Source organism: Mustela putorius, unplaced genomic scaffold, assembly GCF_011764305.1.
Source record: "Mustela putorius furo isolate JIRA1106 unplaced genomic scaffold, ASM1176430v1.1 tig00001094_pilon_pilon_pilon, whole genome shotgun sequence".
Classification (NCBI taxonomy): Eukaryota; Metazoa; Chordata; class Mammalia; order Carnivora; family Mustelidae; genus Mustela; species Mustela putorius.
Window position 1 is genome coordinate 569,711 of NW_025421566.1, and position 8,101 is coordinate 577,811.

Consider the following 8,101-nt stretch of genomic DNA (forward strand, 5'->3'; position numbering starts at 1 on the left):
TTGATAACAAACCCAAGAAGAAAAGACCTCCTGTCCCCAGAAGGAATCATGGCTCTCGGGAGCTGTGTTCAATCCTCAGGGTAGGAGAATTATGCATGGCCCCTGAGCCACCATCACACTCTAAGATCTCCCTGAACACAAACCAGCACTGTGACCAATGAGCACGAGACTCCATGTCAACTTAGCCCCCTTGGTATATCATTCAGAGTCACCAGAAAGAAACTCCCATGTTTCTTAGCTGCAATGGTAACATGAAGTGGGCTCTCCAGACATCCATGCAGAAAGTTCTGCTACCCAATATTTCCATATGGGGGACCCTGTAGCGATCAAACCACATTCCCCCTGTCCCACAGAAGGAAAACATGCTGTTTGGAGTAGCTCACAAACCCCAGAATGGGAAAACCTCAGTGGCTTCATGAGGTAACCAATCTATTAGTCAGACATCATAGACACAAATTCCACCCTGAGCGAACATCTGACACTCCCCCTTACTCAAGTGCTTGAGCTCTAAAATCAGCTGCCGCACTTTGGAACTGCCATATGCTCGACACTGACCTTAACTGTAGTTTGTGTTTTCAGACTTCCGTCCTTACACTCCTGGCCCACAAGCACTCCATATTGGGAATTCTGGAGCCCCAATGCAGCATTCTGCCTGATCACTAATAAGAAGTGCCCTATGCCTCTACCCAGAAACACCAAATGAGGATCCACCTGCACAGCCCTCGAGGGCACCCCTATAGCTGAGGATTCCCTGTACACTAATGCTCTGCCTAACACGGCCTGGCCCTGACCTCCTTTCAGCCGCCCAGATAGCAGACCCCATATCCAGGAGTGGGGACTTGCCAGGACTGGAGTTCATCATCTCTACCCCACCTAGGTATTCAGGCATCTGTCTCCACACCTTAGCTCAAACCCTTCCTATGGGGCAAACTGATGCACAAATACTAATCCTCCTTCCTCATGGTAGGAAACCTTGTTGTTGGGATGGGTGTCCAACCCTCAGAGAGGGAGCCAGCTGCATGGCCAATGAGACCACACCCACTCATGAGGGCTGCCCTCGGCTCAAACAGGCATTGTGTCCTCAGCCTGAGATGGCTTTCAAACAAGCCCCTTGGTAGCTAGACCAGGAGCCTATATACAGTGCCTGCCACACCCATAGGCCCAAATCCTATTCCTCCTTGGGTTTCAAGGCACCAAGACCCAGAGCACGTTTCTGGATTCCCTGCTTTGGGGCACTCCTGAGACAGAAAAAAAGCACTCTCCCCTGCCCCCAGAAAAATACTCAACTATTGGCAGCTGGACAGAATCTCCAGATAGAAAGAATCTCCCATGGTCCCATGAGGCCACCCCTTCATTCCATGGAAATCCTGGACACACAATCCGACAGATTATGTATGCAACCACCTCCCAATAGCCCTAATTTCAGATCCAGAGGAGCTGCCCTCAGGGTCTGCATATGGGACCTGCCATCACCTCGCCTCTAGCCCTATCCCGAGTTTATGTTTGCAGACGCTGTCCCAAAAGCCCTGGTTCACATGCCCTCCAAGATGGGGCCTCTGGAGCCACACTGAAGGACTGTGAATGCCCTCCCAAAGGAAACCGTGCCCCTCACAGTTGCCCAGACCCTCCAGATTAGGAGAAATCTGAAAAAAACCTGAGCCCACCCCAATTTCATAGGCCACTCTGGACCCAAATTCCCAGTCTTTCACACCCTGAGCACCTACGTCCAGGCAGAAACCCAGGTCAATGACCCTGAGTCAAAAGATTGAACTTGACATGGCACTAAGACCTCATCAGAATTCTAGCTTAGGTTTTAACGCATCTGTCTCCAAGGGTCTGTTCTGGAATACCAACATATGGTCCAGCCTGTGGTCCCTGAGCCACATAACAGAACACTTCCTTTCCCCAGATGGTAAAATTGCTCTTGGGAGCTGTGTCCAACCCTTAGAGTAGGAGAAACCTCCATGGTCCCTGAGCCACGACCACATTCTAAGGTCTCCCTGGACAACAACCAGCATTGTAACCCATCAGCGTGAGACTCCATGTAAACTCAGCCCCCTTGGTACTTAGCCACAGAGCACTAGATCAAACCACCTTCTTCCTTGGCTGCAAAGGTAACGCTAGGTTGGCTTTCCAGGCATCCATGCGGAGAGCTCTTCTGTCCATTCTTTCTTTCTGGGGAACCTTGGATCTATCAAATTAGACACCCCTCTCCCACAGAAGGTAATCTTCCTGTTGGGATGGGTATCCAACCCTGAGAGTAAGAGCCAGCTGCATAGACCATGAGACCATGCCCATCCACGAGGTCTGCCCTGGGAACAAACAGGCATTGTGATTATAAGCCTAACATGCTTTCAAACAAACCCCCTCTGTAGCTGGACCAGGAGCCCACATAATGGGCATGCCAGGCCTCTAGGCCCAAGTCCTAACAATTGGTGGGGTTTTCCAGATGCCCAGACCCAAAGCCCATCGCTGGAATCACTCTATGGAGGCGACCTCTGAGTTGGAAAACAGCACTCCTCCCTACCTCCAGAAATACACCAAAGTATTGGAAGTCAGACAGAAACCTAGAGTGGAAGAATCCCCTTTGGCCACTGAGGCCACCCCTGCCTTCACAGGCCACCATAGACTCACAATCCAGACAGAAAAGCTTGCACTGCTGCATGCAAGTCGCCCTAATTTCTGATCCCGAGGAGCTGCCCTCAGGGTCTGCAGATCGTGCCTGCAATCTCCTCGTCCCCAACCCTATCCCAAGTTTGTGTTAGCAGACTTCTGTCCCTGCAGCGTTTGCCCACATGGCCTCCAGGATGGGGCCACTGGATCCAAACTGCAGGACTGGGCCTGCTCTCCTGAAGTAAACTCTGTGGACACAGTTGCTCAAACCTTCCAGATTAGGAGAAACCTGCAAGGCCCCTGAGCCCACCCTAATTTCAGAGGCCGCTCTGGACCCAAATGGGAAGTCTGACACATCTTGAGCACCTACGTCTAGGCCAACACCCAGGTCAATGTCCCTGTGTCAGAAGATTGAAACTGACATTCCCCTAGGACCTCACTGGAACCCTCGTGTAGGTTTTTAGGCAAAAAAACAGAAACAAAAACCCTGGAGGCCTGTAATGGAATAGCAACATTTGGTCCAAAATGTGGTCCCTGAGTTCCATAACAAAACACATCCTGTCCCCAGAAGGAAACTTTGCCCTTGGGGTAAGATATCTTCAGGGTAGGATAATCCTGTGGGGGACTTAGGCACCACCACATTCTAAGGTCTCCCTGCACACAAACTGCATTGTGACCCATCAGCATGAGATTCCATGTCAACTCAGTTCACTTCGTACTTGAAATCCTTGGTTGGGACGATAACGGCCTTAGGCCATGGTGAATCTGTTGTGCTGGATGTGTGGCCAACTGCATTGGAGTCTCACGGGATGTCTGGGCTCAGGTTTTATCAGAGCATTAGTGCACAAGGCCACCTACGAAATTGGAGTGCGGTCGAGGGTTGTGCAGTTTGAACATCATTTGGGTTCTCTAGGAAGCCAAATAGAGCACTTTTTTTTTCCTTCTGGTGGGCAGGCAGAGTGTTACATTGTGGCTCCCGAATTCCCAGTGTGGAGGGCTTGAGGGCCAGGAGTGTGAGGACAGAAGTCTGAAAATCCCAGCTGGGGTTAGGATTCAGGTCAAGGACACAGCAGGCCCACTCTGCAGAGGCTGAATGGAAATCTCCTACATCTGAAGTTAGAGCAAGTATCAGACGTTGGCTCAGGCTCGAGTTTGAGTCCATGATGGCCCCTTCATGAAACTGAGGCTTCATGAGGCCATGGATGCTTTCCCACAGTGGAAGTTGTGAGCTGCTCCAAAATGCAAGGTTTCCTTCTGTGGGTCATGCGAATCCTCATGGATGGCTCAAGGATGCCAAGGGTACGGCAGGCCAGATCCACAGACCGAGAGTGGAGCTCCTTTGGATATCAAATAAGGACTAGAGTGAGGCAGTCGCTGTTAGGGTCCATAATCAGAGAAGCAAGTCTAATACAAAGCAAAGGTCAAGCACAGCTTTATTTTTTTCCTAGCATTGAGAATCCAACTGATTGGTCAGGGCTGTTTCTTTCAAAGCGGTGACCCCTTGCAGCCTCACAGACTTACTTTTATAGAGTTAGTTTAGCTAGATTACACACAGGTGGCCAATGAGTTTGCAATACAGAGAGAAAACTGCACAGTCATGCTAGGTCTGCCTCTGCCACACACACACACAAATCTGCTAGGTTACACACAGGCTGCCAATTGAATTTCAATTTACCCTAGTAGATATATACATGCCCCATTGTTTGGATATCTTCACCTGGCCTGTCTCATCCTTGTATCTATGCTTTGCAAGTACATTCCTCTGGGAGGGGCAGGGTCAATCTAAGTTTACTGCATTGGGTGGATCTCAGTTTCCTGCACAAACAACATAACATATCCCTCTGATTGAGTAGGCCCTTACATTCACGCCTTTTCTTTGGTAATTAGTCAAATCCTCGATCTTTCAGCCAGTTCTATATTATATTGAGCATGTAAGACTAACATTTTATTGCTTCAATGTTCTCTTATACAAATGACATTAATGCACATTCGGCTGAAGAGTTAGTCATTTACCGCTTTGCATAACCTTTTCCATTTTTCCTAATTCCATTCATATAATTTTCCACTTATACTTTACCTAAACAGGTAACAATAGGAGCAACAATAAACTCATAGTCTTTTGAGGCTTAGCTTTAGTCCAGCATCAGCAGGGTCCATTGGCTGTGGCTTCCATCTCTGGGGGACTTCCTTGTCCTCATCCTCGGCTCATTTGATGTAACCCACGTGAATCCAGGCCCTGATGCCTTCTACTTTTATTGCCATGGGGTGGTCAGTATGACAGTAAATGGTCCCTTTAAGTGAGGCTCCAAGTTTGCCACTTGGTGTCAACATAACCAAACCAGAACCCTGGGTTGCTAAGAATGTGATTCCACCTCCATCTCTGTCTTAGTGTGGCAAGTTTGGATCCCTGTGTGGGTTTTTTTTATAAGACAGACTGTAATGCCTGCAGTGACTGGAGTACAGTCTTACCAGTCATTTCTGCTAGAACAGCCGCTAGCCAAGGGCAGAGTGGGGGGGAGGGGGTCTCCCAAACATTATTTCAAATGGGGTAACTTTGTTTACGTAGGGTGTACATCGTGCCCTGAGGAGAGAGAAGGGTAGTAGATCCACCCATCCACCGCCAGTCTCCAGAATTAACTTTGTCAAGGGCTCTTTAAGAGTCCAATTCATTCTCTCTATTTGCCTAGAACTCTGGGGCCGATAGGCACAATGTAGTTTCCAATTAGTGTCTACAATCATGGCCAATGCCTCTGAGACTGAACTCACAAATGCAGGGCTGTTGTCTGACCCAATTGTGAGAAGAGGCACAAACCTAGGAATTATTTCTTCTAATAGTTTTTTGACTACCACTCCTGCCATCTCATGTTTGGCAGAAAAAGCCTCTAACCAGCCTGAAAAGATATCTACAAAAGCTAACATATATTTTTGCCCATATTTTCTGAGTTTTATTTCGGTAAATTCTATTTTCCAATAAATTCCTGGTCCCTTACCTCTTTCTCTTTTCCCTCTTCCCATTTTAGTTCCTCTCTCATTAACTGCCTGTCATTGAGCACATCCATCAACTATATCCTGGACCATCTGCCCTGGAACTGCTTGCTTATACATTCCTTGAGTTTTTGGGTCCCCAAATGAATACCCTGACATATCTGTTCTACTAACTTCTTACCTAGTCTTTGAGGAAGAATTAACTTTCCTGTTTTAGTCTTAGCCCAATACCGTTCATGGTCTAATTTAGTCCATTTTTGTAAATACTTTAAATCTTCCTCTGAATAGTCCGTTTTTTTTCTGGTAGGGTGGGAGCCAAGAGTGTAACCAGATATTGCACTGTTTTTTGGGTTACTTCCTTTGTGGCTTGATCTACCAATTGGTTTCCTTTTGACATCAGATCAGTCGCTTTTTTGTTTCCTGGGCAAAGCATAATGGCCACCTCTTTTGGGTCTCAAATAGCCTGGAGGTGAGCCAATTTTTCTTCTCCGTTTTTCATTTCTTTTTCTTCTGGATGTTAATAGGCCCCTTCTTTATAAATATCCCATATATATGGAGAGTAGCAAATTCCAACCTGCTGTCAGTATAGATATTGGGGGTTTTACCTTTGGCCATCTGCAGTGTCTTGGTGAGTGCAATCAGCTCCATATTTTCTGCCAATGTTCCATGTGGCAGGGCTTCCATCCAGAGTTTCTGCTTAGGGGAAACCACCGCATTCCCTGCATACATCTTTCCATTGACCATGTAGCTACTCCCGTCTATGACCAGAGTCATTTCTGCATCCAGAAGGGGAATTTCTCTGAGGTCAGGCCCTACTCCTGTGACTTGAGTTAGGAACTCCCCACAGTCGTGTGAGTGGTCAGCTGCTCCTCCTCTAGCAGCAGCGTGGCTGGATTTAGCACAAACATGGGCCAGAAGGTCACTCTTGATTTGTTGAGAAGGATGACCTAATACCCGGTCATTCAGGCATTCATCATCCATCAGTCTGGTGGAGTCTAGAGAAGGCTCTTGATAGTGTGGGTGGTGGTCAAGGTGAGATTTGACCCAAAGTCAATTTACATGGATCCTTGACCAGGAGGTCCATGGCAGCAATTATGCGGAGCCAAGGGGGGAACCCAGCTGCTACTAGACCTAGTTTCTCCTTAAGAGAGGCTACTGGCCTTTGCCAAGGCCCCAGAGTCTGAGTTAAAACTCCTTTGGCCACCCCTGCTTTTTCATCCACATACAAGTGGAAGGGCTTGGTAACATCTGGGATGGCCAATGTTGGGGCACTCAATAAGGCTGTTTGTAATTCCCGAAATGCTCCTTCTGCCTCAGCTGTCCACTCTTTCATAGTGAGCTTTCCTTTTGCCAGTTCATAGAGAGTTCAGGGAATCTCTGCAAACCGTGGTATTCACAGCCTACAGTATCCCACTGTCCCAAGAAACTCCCTTAGTTGCCTGGATGTGGTAGGGCAGAGTTATCAGGTGATCACCTGTTTCCTGGACTCATACAGTGATCTCACTCCCTCATGGAGATCAAAGCCTAGATAAGTGGCATGGCTCTGACAGAGCTGTGCTTTCTTTGTTAACACATGATACCCTTTTTTCTTCAGAGTCTGTAAGAGAGCTCTCATCTCTGCCAACATGACTCATAGCGGCTATTAGCAAGTCATCAACATACTATAACAGAGTGACTCCTGGCTTGGAGTTTTTGTACTCATGCAAATCCTTGTGTAGAGCCTCATCAAAGATAGTGGGTGAATTCTTGAACTTTTGGGGAAGTCTTCTCCAGGGGTTCTGGCCTTTTAATCTTTCCTGTGGGTCGGACCACTCAAAGGCAAAAAGGGGCTGAGACTCCCTTGGTAAAGATATGCAGAAAAGTGCATCCTTGAGATATAAGGTGGTATACACAGTTCTGGGGCACAGGAGGGAAAGGAGGGTTTTGGGGTTAGGCCCCTATGGCTTTGTATCTTCAACCCATTTATTAATTTCCTGCAAGTTCTGAATGGTCTCAGCCTTTTTGACGAGCAGCAAAGGTGTGTTCCATGGAGATTTGTAAGGAACTAGGATCCCGTCTCCTTGGAGGTGGTTAATGTGTTTCTCGTTCTTTCCTTTGCTTCCTGAGGGAGGGAGTACTGCTGGATGTGAACAGCCATAGCCATCGCTTTTAATTGTACCACCACTGGAGGCAGTCCTTGGCCAAGTTAGGGGACTTCCCTTCTGTCCAGACTTTGGGGAACTCGAACTTTAGGGTTGGGAGAGGGCTACATTCTTTTGTCTCCTCCTGTTCTGAGACTGGCTCATAAAGAAGGTATTCATCTACTTCTGCCAAAAACATCTACACACTTGTCTATTTATGTCTTTCTATGCCATTCGCCACTCATACCCAGACTTCCTCTCCAAGTAGTTTTCCCATAGATTTTAATTGATTTCCTTCCACTTCAACTTTTACCCGAGGTTTGAGAAGGGGCTCTGAACCACAGCCCCTTCAGTCTCTGGAGGAAAGGATGGCCATCTTCTTC